The 14112-nt window shown below is 33.0% G+C and overlaps 1 non-coding gene across 1 annotated transcript; it reads right to left on the reverse strand.

The window, feature by feature from the left end:
- Window positions 1-13452: 13452 nt before the first annotated feature.
- Window positions 13453-13524, reverse strand: Trnaa-cgc (transfer RNA alanine (anticodon CGC)). The gene has a single exon. It is a non-coding gene; the product is annotated as a tRNA-Ala (tRNA).
- Between the last annotated feature and the right edge of the window lie 588 nt (window positions 13525-14112).

Genomic DNA, 14112 nt, shown 5'->3' on the forward strand with positions numbered 1-14112 from the left:
CATTGGCACGACTTACTTGTGAACATGCTACATTCAGGGTAAAGCAGCAACCAGTCATAGAAAAAAATACAATCCTTCTTATATAGATTAAATTACAACTAAACAATTTAATGAAAACTTAATTGAATAGGTAACCTTAAAAGTAAAAAGTAATAATCTATAAAATTGAAAACAAAAATATTTGTTAAGAGGTCAAAACTAAAGCCATAAAATATTTAACATTATCAATGTGAATTGTAATAATGAAATTAAAGAAAAAAAAAATCAAAACAATTAGACGAAACGACGACAGAACACGACATTATAACAACAAAAACACGTACGTTTTTATAAATTTTGAAGGACTCGGTTGGATTTTGATGAAATAAAGACTAAACGAGAACTTGAAATATTTCTTATAATAACTCAGTTATTTCAATTTGTAATTTTTAGCCGTTTTAAGGATTACCCCGGACAAACAGACAGACAAAAATTAAAAAATGGTTGTTTTGGTTTTGGTAACTTGCAAATAGTAAAATTAACTTTAAAAGAGGCCGCCGTTATTTTGAAATTGGACATTGATAGATACATTTAAGAACTTATTTTATTTGCTTTTTCTTAAAAAGACAGTCTCCAGCAGGAGTGGAGATTATGCAACAATAAATAGAATGAACATAAAAGTGACATCTTCCTACTGAGATAGCTGGTAAGAGCTGGCTGGTAAATATTATCTGTAATGGCGCGCTCGATAAAAAAAATCGAGAACCGATCTGAACATTTCAAAACGGAATCTATTTCAATAAAGTTGAGTGATTAACTTATATGCTGTATGTTTTTACGAAAATAGAATATTTAAAACACTTTGCTCTAGTTAAACATACACAGTGTACCATGGAAATATATGATGATGCTATTAACTGGAAGGTCGCCGCAAACGGTGATGTCACCAATCAGATCGCGACTGATTTATTGACAAAACTTGCTCGGATTAGGCCCTATAACGCAATTTTAAGGCACACATTGTACATATTTTATTGGAGTCATTACCATTTGAGAGTTAATAATATAAATACACATTAATTATATCATGGTACTTTAGGCAGCGCTCACATAGAGTGTGCTTCGCCCGCTCACTCGCAGGCCCACTAAACATTACATTATTTATTTATTTTATTTATCAAATAGTAAGCCAACGTTATATATTCAGAAAAACATTTGGGCTTGCATATATAAAAATCTTTTAACAAAATATATACCAATAAGACTATCTTAAGTGACTAACTAAATTATGTTGACTCCCATCGTTAACATTCATATAAAAGGTTTTTATTATTACAGTAAACTATATGACTTATAGGTAAGTGCACGAGTTATTGCTTTCGCAAGGCCCCACAGGAGACGAGGAGCAACCTCGTCTCTATAGGTAGCACCACTCTTCGTGAGTTCTACAATTAAGCAACAGTATGTGTATTGCTGTATTTCGGTTTGAAGCGTTGATGAATCAGTATGATTGCAATAGCATATCTTAGCTCCTATGGTTTGCGTCGCATTTGCGGCTAAAGCATTGGCTTACACTCCTTCCCTATAGAGAATGTCTTTGAGCAAATATACCCTTACACTTACAATCAGCTGGCCCGTTTGCCTCGCTATCGCCAAACAGCAGTACTTTGTATGTTTCTCTATTTTAGTAACATTAGTCTCGCGTTAAATAATGAACTACATTAATTATTTTGTAATAAGTCTATTTAGTACAATATTGTTAAAAATGGTTGGTAAAGCCCAGCTTCAGGAATTTCGTCTGCTTAAAATGTTATAACGAAATATTTATTTAGTTAAATAGTAATGTTATTGTTCCTTTGAACTAATATTATAAAGCTGGAGAGTTTATACTGGTATGTTTGAACGTTGTCACCTTGGAACTCCCAGTCGCATTTGAATAATTCTTTATCTAACTATACTATTACATAGCGGTGTGACAGCAGTTAAGTTTAAGTGACACGTTAACCGAACCACTAAACTGTAAGGAAGTCATTATAATGTGCATCAGCTAGTATTAATCAACTCACATTTAATATTCGTAGGGACAAAGTGTACACAGACGTAATACACTACGATCATGCTTCTCTCGCTGCATATTTCTCCTGTTCTATTTGCCAGAAAACATTTACAATTTGGAGATTGAGTCAATTTAACGCCCACATAATTCAACCCACCGGGGACCTGATATCTCATAGGTATCCCTGGTTTGTTGTTTAATTATCGTATAACATGTGGTATATTAAACTTCTCACAAGGGTAGTGTGACGGGGGAGGGTAACCACTAGCAGCAACGAGTCCCAAGCCCAATCTGCCTTAAAACAGTACTTGAATTGTATAGAACTCGAAACGAAACAATTTGTTAAAGTGTTTTGTTCCCAAACGACGAAGTTGCAAGGTGCTAGTATTTCACACTTTCGAGACAATTGTGCCTCGACAATCTTGTAATTAAACAGCTTATTAATACAAGCTCTTTTAAATTAATTTGCAAATTGTTATCTGATGCGAGAAGATCCCGTCCATTATAATTTCCATCGACCTAATACTCGTGGCCCTGAGAGCACTTCAAACAAACTTCATAATAAACAACTGCGCAGCTTCATCTGAAAATACACCCTTTGCCTTAGACGCTTACTGATTTACTCGACTACTGTCATTATTATATTATTTACTTTAAAATCCCTTGAACAACGTTTTATTGAGAAAATTATGTTGTAACAAGAAATTAAGTCGTAATTACTTCAGTGGAAGAAACTGACACAAGAATCGAGCGTATCCACTTTCTACAAAATATAGAAATTCTTCAATCAATTAATTACATTGTCACCTCGTGTGTTACGTTATAAACTATTCACCTCTCCCACCACTACCAGATATCAGCAATTCCAGACTATCGTTACGCAAATATCTAATGCTATTTACTTCATCAATTTACACGTCCTACGTATATGTAATATGAATAATAACGGTACCTTTATATTATGAGACTCTGGCTTATAAAAGTAACCTATTTGTTTTATATCATAAATAAACAATCGCCACGGAAGACGATTGCAAAATGGGTCCATTACTGGTCCATTTCATTTTTAATTAAACATTTCATAAATTGTCTCTGTAGTCGCACAACCGGTGTCTCAGTCATCAACTCGAAAACTGTTCTCAATAAGCAATTATTTATCGTCTACTTCCGCGTTGTGAGCCTAATAAAACCAATCAGCCAGATAACGAATTATTTATATTAAAACACATCTAGTTACCTTTCTTTACATTCGTGTCCTCATAAAATGCTAATAACATTTCCGTTCGTAATTATCGTGATAAATTTTCGGTTTTTTATAAGGCTACCATTTAGGAAATGTATATATATTTATATGAATTTCTATAAATAAAATTATATGTAATATTTAGGTATCAAAATTGATGATTTAATTGAAGCCCAATTATAAGCTTAAGTAGTTTTATTTACTTACAAATTGAAGTTGCATCAAAGAAAAGAATAATTGTATCAAAAAAAGGTAATAGAATTTAGTTTATAGTCTACAGTATATTTTTGTACTTAAATTACGTTTAAAACTTGAAGATTTACGAGACGAGTGCCCAGTTGTTTTAAATCTAAGATAATATTAAAATACAGACATTAAAATTAGATTTGATCCCGATCAAATTGCCATTCTAATCTAGTGTACATTATGTACACATTATTTTTCCACACAATTAACTACATATAGAAACATGTATTCAATTAAAATCGTACTTTTATTTGTAATTGAAACATTCGATGATCATAATACTTTCTGTAACTTTAAAAAGTATATTTCGTCATAAATATATATAAACACCACTCACACCCAATTGTATGCTACAGTTATATATTCTTTGTTCGGCCCAAAGCCAATAATAATATGATTTAGAGTTGGACGGCGTCGGGCGCCACTCTCATAAACCACGGCGACGCTTTCCAAGCCTAATGATATAATTAACTTACAAGAATATACTCTAGTTTCGTATTACGAGATTTTCAAAGCATAAGAAGCAGTACCATGCACGAGAACTATGCATTGTTTTATGTTTATAATAAATATATACAGCGATACTTCATGCATTATTCGATCATGTATTATCATAAATTGAAATCGGTAATACATTTAAATATGAGATTTGACAACTCACTTATATTACACATCATCTGCTTCGCGCGGTTTCAGCCGCGCTAGTCGTTAACGTCTCCGCTGCTCCTCGCGTGTTGGACGGTGATATTATAATATAGTGTATTGTCTTTCTCAATAAATGGACTATTTAGCGCAAAAAGTTTTGATTTTGGAATTATCCATCCTGAGTAAAACAACAATCTTTTCACCTTCATATATGTAGATATAGTGTTTTGTTTGTTTTAAATATTGTAAAGGATTTTTTTAGATATTTATTCAATACAAAACACAGTCCTTCAAATAGTTATGAACTCTAGATGAGTCACTGATGAAGGCGATACTCGTCACGCTTATGTATTCGGGGTGCATCTGTAGAGCACTGAGAAACAGACGGCGCCTACCAATTCCAACAATGAACGCAATGACGGCCCCGACATCTATCAACAGGGTCCCGGCCGCTACTTGTCATGTCTCTTTTAAACATGAAGATTTGTCGTTTTGTCTAAGATAAAAACCTATATAATACTGACTGTGAGTAGAATTAAATTTATAAAAAACACTTTAAAAGAGTGAAAGCGAGTCAAATGACAATTGTCAGTGTTCACCGAGTGTTAGGTTAGTGTACATCTAAAAACATTTATAGAAAACGTTGAGTATATTACGAAACATCCTTACTACTCGTGTTATCTCGTATGTTTATTGCCTGTGAAACCGCCGATGTCAAAACATCAATAAAATCATTTTCACGACACTGAGACGGCTGTGAGTCTGACTATATTTACGCTCTTGCGATTTTAATAACATCGTCTGAAATCATCATTCGATATACCGTGCAACAATTTATCGCTAATGCTGGATTTATTTACTATAAATCAATATAATTTCATTTGTTCTTTTCATTTCAATTGTCATTTGCGCAAAATTTATTTTAGTGCATAAATGTGTGTCCCAGCACAGGTTCAGTCTCTATTCCCACACTCAAGCACTAAAACAGCGACTTCACATGTTTTCCGAAGTACTGGAATGTATCATTGCTAAATTCACCCCGGGGTGTCAGAAAAACCCAATAACATGTTTTGAACCGACAAGGGATTTGAAGGACCCAGACAACGACCTAGGACAATCGCAAACGTTTCGACGCGGAATTCCCGTCACATTTAGCCGTTTTCTTATAGCATTCAACGGTTTACGGATAAACCGCTAAACTGATTTGTAAGAAGTTTGGTATGAAGCAATCTTGAACCTCGAGGAGTCCTTCTTTATATACTCTTATACCTGGCGCCTGAACACCCTGAATATCAGTGTTGAACGAGGCTTCAGTATTTTAGGGATTCAGATCTTTTAAATAACAATTCTGTCAAGAAAGGGTAAAATACATTTATATATTTTACATATACATATTTTGATTATTATTTTTTTCAAGTGTTCTGTACCAATACATATATAAATATAGTGTGTTTATTAAAATCATAATTTTTCACGTGAAATATTATTAACATGAAATGAAATGCATGGACTATATTCCTGTTGTCCTCACTTAGCTCTAATATTTTTAATATTACTAAACAAAAAACTAACTGGGACAACCTTGCTATTTCTTGATTAGAAATTTGTGAAATAAGGTTAGTCAATGAAATCTCTTACATCTATCCAATTAAAAATGTAGAACTGCAATCAATGATATACATAATTTATTTTAGTCTTATCGTATTTAGGACATTGAAAACTGGTTCATTCTAATTTTATTATTCAATATATTTCAGCTCAAAGCGAAAGACAAAACTAGAAATATAATATAAATTTTGTTGAGTTTTATTTGGTTATCAAATTGAAGCGTCTGTCATGAAACAGAACAGCTAGTATTGTATGACATACGCTTTCATCAGTTGATTTTAGGGTACGCCGACATCATTGATTAACTTTATGTATGATTATTATAAACTCTACTTTGCGCTATAAAATGCGGATGTCATGATTGAGATATCATTTTCTCAACCCTTGACAACGTTTATGCAAAATTTCATGAGTAGTTAAGATGTAAAAGCATTACAAACAATCAAACAACGCTTACTTTCGTGTTTAAATTATTAACTTCAATCAAATTTGTTCAACTTATTTGGTGGAATATTTATTTATTGGTTTTAATTATACATAACCTGTAAAAAGTATTGTTATAATTAAATAGAAAACAACCAATCGATCCGTTGTTTTTAAGGTTGCAAATAAACCCCGTATAAATAAACGTAATATTCATGATATGCGGAGACTAATCTGGCTGAGGATAATACAATCGCTACGTCAAACGCAAAACTTCGCACTTAATTCGATTGCTTTGAGTAGCACACAAGTCATAACAAATCATACGTACGCAAGCGCTTCGTACCCATAAGCATCAATCACATCAATGTCACGCTGGAGTCCCAGCGACCTATTTCCACCGGAGTTGCTGCCACCACGGCCGTTCACCTAATGACCTCATCGCCCCAGAATAAAAATTCACTCACTTATATCAATGGAATTTGTATATATATATATATATATATATATGTACGCTTTCTCAGTCGAAACTAGATGATCTACTTCAGTTTAGGTAACGCTGATGAATTCGATCGCTTCTTCGTCACGTTTCTTCAGATTCAATAAGATTTCTACGGGTCACTTCTTTACTATAACCTACTTTATATTTTTTGCTAGTTATAATCAAGGGGGGTTTGTGGCAAACAAAAAATTAAATTAAAATGTTATAATATAATTCCTTTCATTTATTATCTAATATTTCAAACGCTTTCGGAAATTTTTAATTTTTTTTTAATTAGTATTTATTTGATCGAAAGCGAAGTCCTTGGAATATTTTAGTGCCAATTACATTAGACTAGATAATTGTTAGAATTAGTACTTTGGTTGCGATATCGTGTAAGCTTCGCACTTCATAATATTTGAATTTAAATAACATATATTACATTTTGCCAAGGCGTGGTCTCCACTCCAGCCTTACGCCTTGGCAAACGTAGAGTAGGACGCCCTCCAGCTAGGTGGAGTGACGATATACGCAAGGTGGCTGGCAGCGGTTGGAGATTAAAAGCTGAAAATCGAGCTCTGTGGCGTGCCATTTTAGAGACCTATATCCAGCAGTGAACGCGAAAAGGGTGATGATGATATTACATTTGTTAACCAGTATAAACAACACGACGCGACACTTTGATTGACCTTTTAATAAATTTAATAATATTTAAAACAAAAGGGCCGACATGGCCCAGTGGTAAGAACGCGTGAATCTTAACCGATAATCGTGGGCTCAACCCTGGGCAAGCACCACTGATTTTTCATATGCTTAATTTGTGATTATAATTCATCTCGTGCTTTACGGTGAAGGAAAACATCATAAGGAAACCTGCACGTGTATAATTTCGCCGAAATTCTGCCACATGTGTATTCCACCAACCCGCATTGGAGCAGCGTGGAATAACCTCCAAACCTTCTCCTCATAAAGGGAGAGCATGCTTTAGCCGAGCAGTGGGACATTCACAGGCTGTTACGAGAGTTTTCGTACTCGTAGTACGAAAACAAAACTGACAATATTTGATGGATCGTGACTGACATTTTGACAATGTAGAGGTTTATTTAATTATCGGATTTGAATATTCGTGTGACTTAATCATAATAAAACCTTCCAGCGGCATGAGTTATGTCCACGAGTAATTTGTAAGTGTAATTATTATTAATGTCATGCCTAATGAACAGACTACTACGAGTTGATCATATCATTATGTTACAAAAAACTAAAACGGGTACTTTAGTATCTAGACTGTATGTATAATGACTGGCGTATTAATATAACTTATCGAGTTTTTGATCTGTCTATGTCGATAGTAATTTAAGATATGTACTGCAAAGGCCGCAATAACGGAACGAGGATATCTACGTTTATTTTGCAAGAAAACTTGCATATTCATGCGAAACATTCAATTAGTTAAACAAATATCAGACCAAATTTTGTTTTTAATACCATTACCCTCTCCCTAGCAGTTTTTAATCGTCTTTTTACAGAAATAAAAGAATCACAAATAAATGTACTTCAAGGCGGCTTTTACAAACACTTGTGCGTTGTAAATTAACAACATCATTTTAAATTTAAAGCCGTCTGCCGAGAGTTTTTTCACCCATAAAATTACGTATATCAATGCTGTACAATTGCATAATTATGCAAGATTAGAAGCGAATTCAACCTTAACAATTTAAGGTTGAATTCGCTTCTATAATAAAACACCAAATTAATACATATAAATTTTGTTAAATGTTAAAAATACATTTATTATAGTATTACATAAAGGCATATTATTTGATAAACGATTTCAATATATTTATGTAGATTATAAAAAGCGTGGTATTCGTTGATATCCATGCAGGATAAATAAATAAAATATTTAATGGTATACTATAGGTATACCAATAAAATTAAATCGCTGGAAGTTAAAGTATATCTTATTTTTGTTAATCAACGAATATTAACTCCTAGCTTTTTATTAGCTTTTTTATCGTGTATAATATGCTTAATTTTTCATGTTTTATTGTTTGATATAACATTTAAATTTATGAATTGGTGTATCCGAAAATATCTGGTAAAAATTGAATTTATTGAAACGAATACTTTATTGGAAAAAGGTTCAAGTTGAAAAGAAAACAAATGTAGTATTTTTATTAATATTCTATTAATATTCTATGTGTCATAAAACATCTATCGTACTCACAAAATACATGTTTACGCGAACTGTATTAAAAGTTCTCGTGTTTACGCGGCAAGCACGCGCTCGCGCATTTAAATGTGCCCGTCACTCGTCAGTTAGTTCGTGTATTGTACAAGTTTCTGTTTAAATCGATACAACTTCATATTACGTATTCATCGAGCATAAACCGAGGACACGTGCTTGTCCGCGGCAGCTATTGCCCGCAGTCACTCATTATATCGTGCACTATAAACTTTCGCGATGTATTTTATCCAACGACTTATATATGCATATTATATTCGGGCTTTATCTAATTACAGCAACGGTGACAACGAAACATGCCAATCACAGCCATTATCTCTATTAAATAACGAAATAGCTTACTTGCGGAGTCTTTCTGTTCCATAGTAATAAAATAGGAGGCTCTAAGTCGCATTTAGTGTTTTTCTAAAAATATATTATATTAATTTTAAAAAGTTATAAACATGGTTAAAATCCGGATACAATAACTTACAATATGGATACACGATATTATTCTAATACTTAGACTCTCACGATGGAGCTAATTGCTGCTAATTTCTCGTTTAGTTGTCATTAATAATAATAATAATAAAAATTTATTGCTTCAGATAGGTCGTACATTACAAAGTAACTCTTAAGAAAAACATACATATTTTTTATGAGATACAAATTATTCATACTGGACACATTTTTTCTAATTTACCACTCTTTTTCATTGACGACCGTATCGCAATTGGTTGCAAGCTCAGCTATGTGCTGTGCTATGCCCAGCGCTGATTTTCAGCTTGCTCCTTCTATATTATGTTGATTTAGTTGAGAGCGCCGCACCGTTCCGTATCATATTAAAGTATAATGAAAATGATAAAACAAAAAGTAAAAAAAAAAACAAAAACTGATATAAAAGCAAGTAAAAGAGAAACCGGTGACATAATTATATAGCACAAAAAGAAGTAAATAAGCAATTTCTCCAGGTCAATAACTACATACATTTTAAAGCTGAACATTAATAGAACAACAAAAACTTAATACACGCACGCACATCTTCGCATCATAACAACCATAACTCTATGTGTACGTCACGGCTAGGACAATTGAAACTATGACTAAATAAAAATAAAGAGAAGTCCAAGTTTTTAGGATTCTATTCTTTCATATTTTGCTTCATTCGCATTAATTTGTAAAGTTTTTGTTACGTAGCCACTTCTACTTGTAGACGAAGGTAATATTCTTTAAGGCATTTTTTTAAAATTACAATTGAAAAATGACATTCACGTAAGGGAGGTGGTAGGTTATTCCAAATTTTTGCTGCAGCATATTTGAAAGAACCTTTAAATCCTACTGTCTTATGTTTAGGAATTAATAGTTTAATCTTCTCATTTTCTCGGACACTCCTATCTTTTCTATTCTCTAGCCAGTCAAGCTTTTGATATAAGTAATTTGGCTTTTTGCTCCGTACAATTTTATGTAAAGATACTGCTAGATGAAGCTTCCTACGTGATTTCATGTTTAAAATATTGTGACAATTAATGAAAGGAGCTACATGTGATCTCTTAGGAACGTCAAAACAAAACCTAGTGCAAGCATTTTGAACTCTTTGTACAGCTTTTTCGGTCTTTTTCAATAATCTGGGACCATACACTGTGTCACAGTAATTAAAAATCGATAAAATGCTGTTATTAGGCGATTGTTTCCATTTAGTTTAGAAAAATAAGAAATGTGAGGATTTCAAAGAGCTCGCTATTCCAGTCCCGCGGTCCGCATCCCGAAGTCAAGCTTGTTGACATTAAATGTTAAGAAACTCATGTTTTATACTAGAGTCATTGTACTCCTATACATTGATTTGATTCGTACTTATTATTTGTTATAGACAATGTTTACTCAGCAATAAGGATTTGTGCCAACTGCATACCCATCTGAGGGTTCTCCTACTCTATTTCTCATTTATACTACTTATTGGCGCCGCATACACAGTGTAATAGTTAATATTTTACACTGCCAATATATGTATTTAGGAGGATGATCACTTAACCCCAGGCAACCTATAAATATTTACGTTATATTCTTATAATTTTATTTAGTAGTCCAGGACATATACATTTACATTTCAACACGTTTAACATACATTTATATTCTATCTTTTTCGACGTATTGATTGGACTGTAACTAAATATTGTATCTATATTAATAATATAATCTATTTTGATAATATTCATTACAATATCTGGTTCATAGATTTCTTAACAGAGACAACTACTTTATGTGTGGAAACATGCAAAATTCAAAGCTATATAAAGTATTTTAATCCGAAGCAAAAGGCGCGATTTAGATAGACTATTTAAAATGTTTAAATATAGATAGACCTGACCTCCTGGACCTGGAATATAAAACAAGAACACAAAACATTTACACTGGTAATATTTACCAGCTATACATATCTATTGCATAGAATATTATTTCAGATAGATTATTGTTGAAGCACATTAATTAATATCTACGAGTAATGCCTTGAAATTCCATTGTACGCTGCTGCCTTAATAAATTATCAAAGCAAACGAGCAAATGGAACACCTGACGGTCAGTTGTCATCTATCGGCTATTCCAATGGAAGAAGGAGCAGAGATAGGTAAACCTTAGATTTAATTTTTACTCTCTGCGATTTGGTAATAGCTAGCTATACAATGCACTAGAGACTGCTACTGATTATTATATAATTTTCTTATAATACAACATTATTCTACGTAACTTTAATTTACTTCAAAGTTCCGATAACAATTTCGCCGACATTTAAAACTCCATTTTTTATGAATCTATAATGAATAGCATAGGCGGTGAATTCGTTTGGTGTGCAGGACTGCCGTGAGACCATATTCCTGCATCTGCCGTGTTCCATCACTGTAACTCCTGAATAACCGAATGTAGCTAATATAACCTTAGTAATAACGTCTATACAACTTGTTTGCGTTTAAAGTTAACTGGATAATTGCCTTAATATAACGTCTAAGACAGTTAACAACTTGCCATTCTAGTATACATTCCATTCATATTTTAATATTTTAATCTAATAGAGAATCTTAGCACGATTGCAGGTCAGAGAGCGCAACAACATTTCCACGTTTTCAACACACAAGACTACGGGGCAACTAAGATATATCTTACTAATAAATTAAGATTCGATTTAGTAATAATTAGTTCCAGCAATCTCGGAGATGTGCTGTTAAATTAAACTATTCAAAGTAGTAAGTTCAAAAGTCATACATATGAATGTACATGTCTATTAATAACAAACGTCGTACGAATATTGAACACAAGCCGACTTAACGGTTCCCTCGAATAGAATAAATAAATTATGTTTTTGTGTTTTAAAAAATAAATAAAGTATTTCCAACGCACATTTTGTCACGAAATAATTCCCTTCTATACCAAATTTAATTTGCATCCGTCCAGTCGTTCGGTAGTTGCTACTTTGCTGCACTCACGAACATTGAAACACAAGCTTTCGCATTTATAATATTAGAGTACGAGTATGGTGTGCTAAATGTAAAGATTCTTACTACATACATTTATATTATAATTAAAGTAAAAGGTCAAGTTCGGAAACTGAGCGAGTAACAAAAACAAGGTTCGCTGTTCAGGATTCCCAGAATTTCCGTAAGCACGGCACGCCCAACATGTGTTAGTATAAACATTACAGGCTCCGTGTAATGATGTAATAATGCAACACGCAATAGATAGTCCATGTGAAACGGAGCGAAAATAATTGTAGGTGTTCGTATCACTATAAAACATTTATTATATATTATCTTCCTTAAATAGCATAAAACAAACTCGCTATTCGCGTATGTATGATTATGTAGTATACAGTTACAGTCTGTGAATGTCCCCCACTGCTGGACAAAAATCTCCTCTCTTCTCAAGGACAAAGTTTAGAGCATATTCCACCATGCTATTCCACTACGGTGAGGGTTGTGGATATACATTTGGCAAAATTTCATTCGACAAACGCCGGTTTAGTGCGACGCTTTCCTTTGCAGCTGGGTGCAAAGCATAAGATGGAATGGGGGTGCAGCTGCTGGCCCGGGGTGAGACTGCAATCTTCGGCTAAGATTCACTGGTCCATCTCAGATCATCGATCACTAATTTCTTCTAAATTTCACGTTACACTTTGAAGCTGTTTTTACTAACGTAACGTAACTTTAATATTTTGTAATTAAGTTGTTTCTTGGGTTTTAAATTAATTTTTCTTTTCTTTCATTATTATTTTAGATGCTTAGTGTCATTTTTGCATGTCTTGGTTACCAATAAGTATGGCAATTTTTACTTTTAGAACTATTCCTTTGTAAATTTAATTTGTAATTGCTACTGTATGACATGTTGGTGATAATAAATGAATAAGCAATATACATAAGTCAGTGCTGTCACCAACGCATATATGTATGTACTACTTAAAGCTTATTATATTTTATTATTATCTTTTTTGCTTTTAGTAACTAATTATTTGAACTTTTTAAAAATTAATAAAAAAATATAAAAAGGAAAGATTAGCTTGGAGGTGCTGGGATTTGAACCCAGGACTTTCAGCATGCGAAGCAGACACTCTACCACTGAGTTACACCCCCTGATAACAGCTTTGACTAAAACTTCTATCTGAATTAATTGAAAGCCTTAAAACTAAAAAAAAATTTAAAGTTCTTAAAATTCTGTTCATTTATATTTATTTGTTTATAAAAAATCAAGAGCACTTTATTGCTTATTTACCGATAGAAAACTAATTAATTTATAGAAATTAAAAGATGTGTTTAATACTCGTATAATAAGTATAGAAATCGTTATGCGTTTTGTGCGTTCGGACGTATGTCGTATACACCGGTATGCTCTCAAATGATGTCTAGCGAGATGGCGTTAAACATGTTTTCTTTCTGCGTAACCTTATGAAGGTTTCCTCCACAGCATAGATGTAGGTTAATCAAATAATAATACAACAAGTAACTGGAACGAGTTGTACTAACAGCTTGTGATTTACTTTTTTTTTTTTTTTTTTATAGTATAGGAAGGCGGACGAGCATATGGGCCACCTGATGGTAAGTGGTCACCAACGCTCTTAGACATTAGCATTGTAAGAAATGTCAACCATCGCTTACATATCCAATGCGCCACCAACCTTGGGAACTAAGATTTTATGTCCCTTGTGCCTGTAATTACACTGG

The sequence above is a fragment of the Nymphalis io genome, chromosome 14 (assembly GCF_905147045.1).
Source record: "Nymphalis io chromosome 14, ilAglIoxx1.1, whole genome shotgun sequence".
In the NCBI taxonomy this organism is placed as follows: Eukaryota; Metazoa; Arthropoda; class Insecta; order Lepidoptera; family Nymphalidae; genus Nymphalis; species Nymphalis io.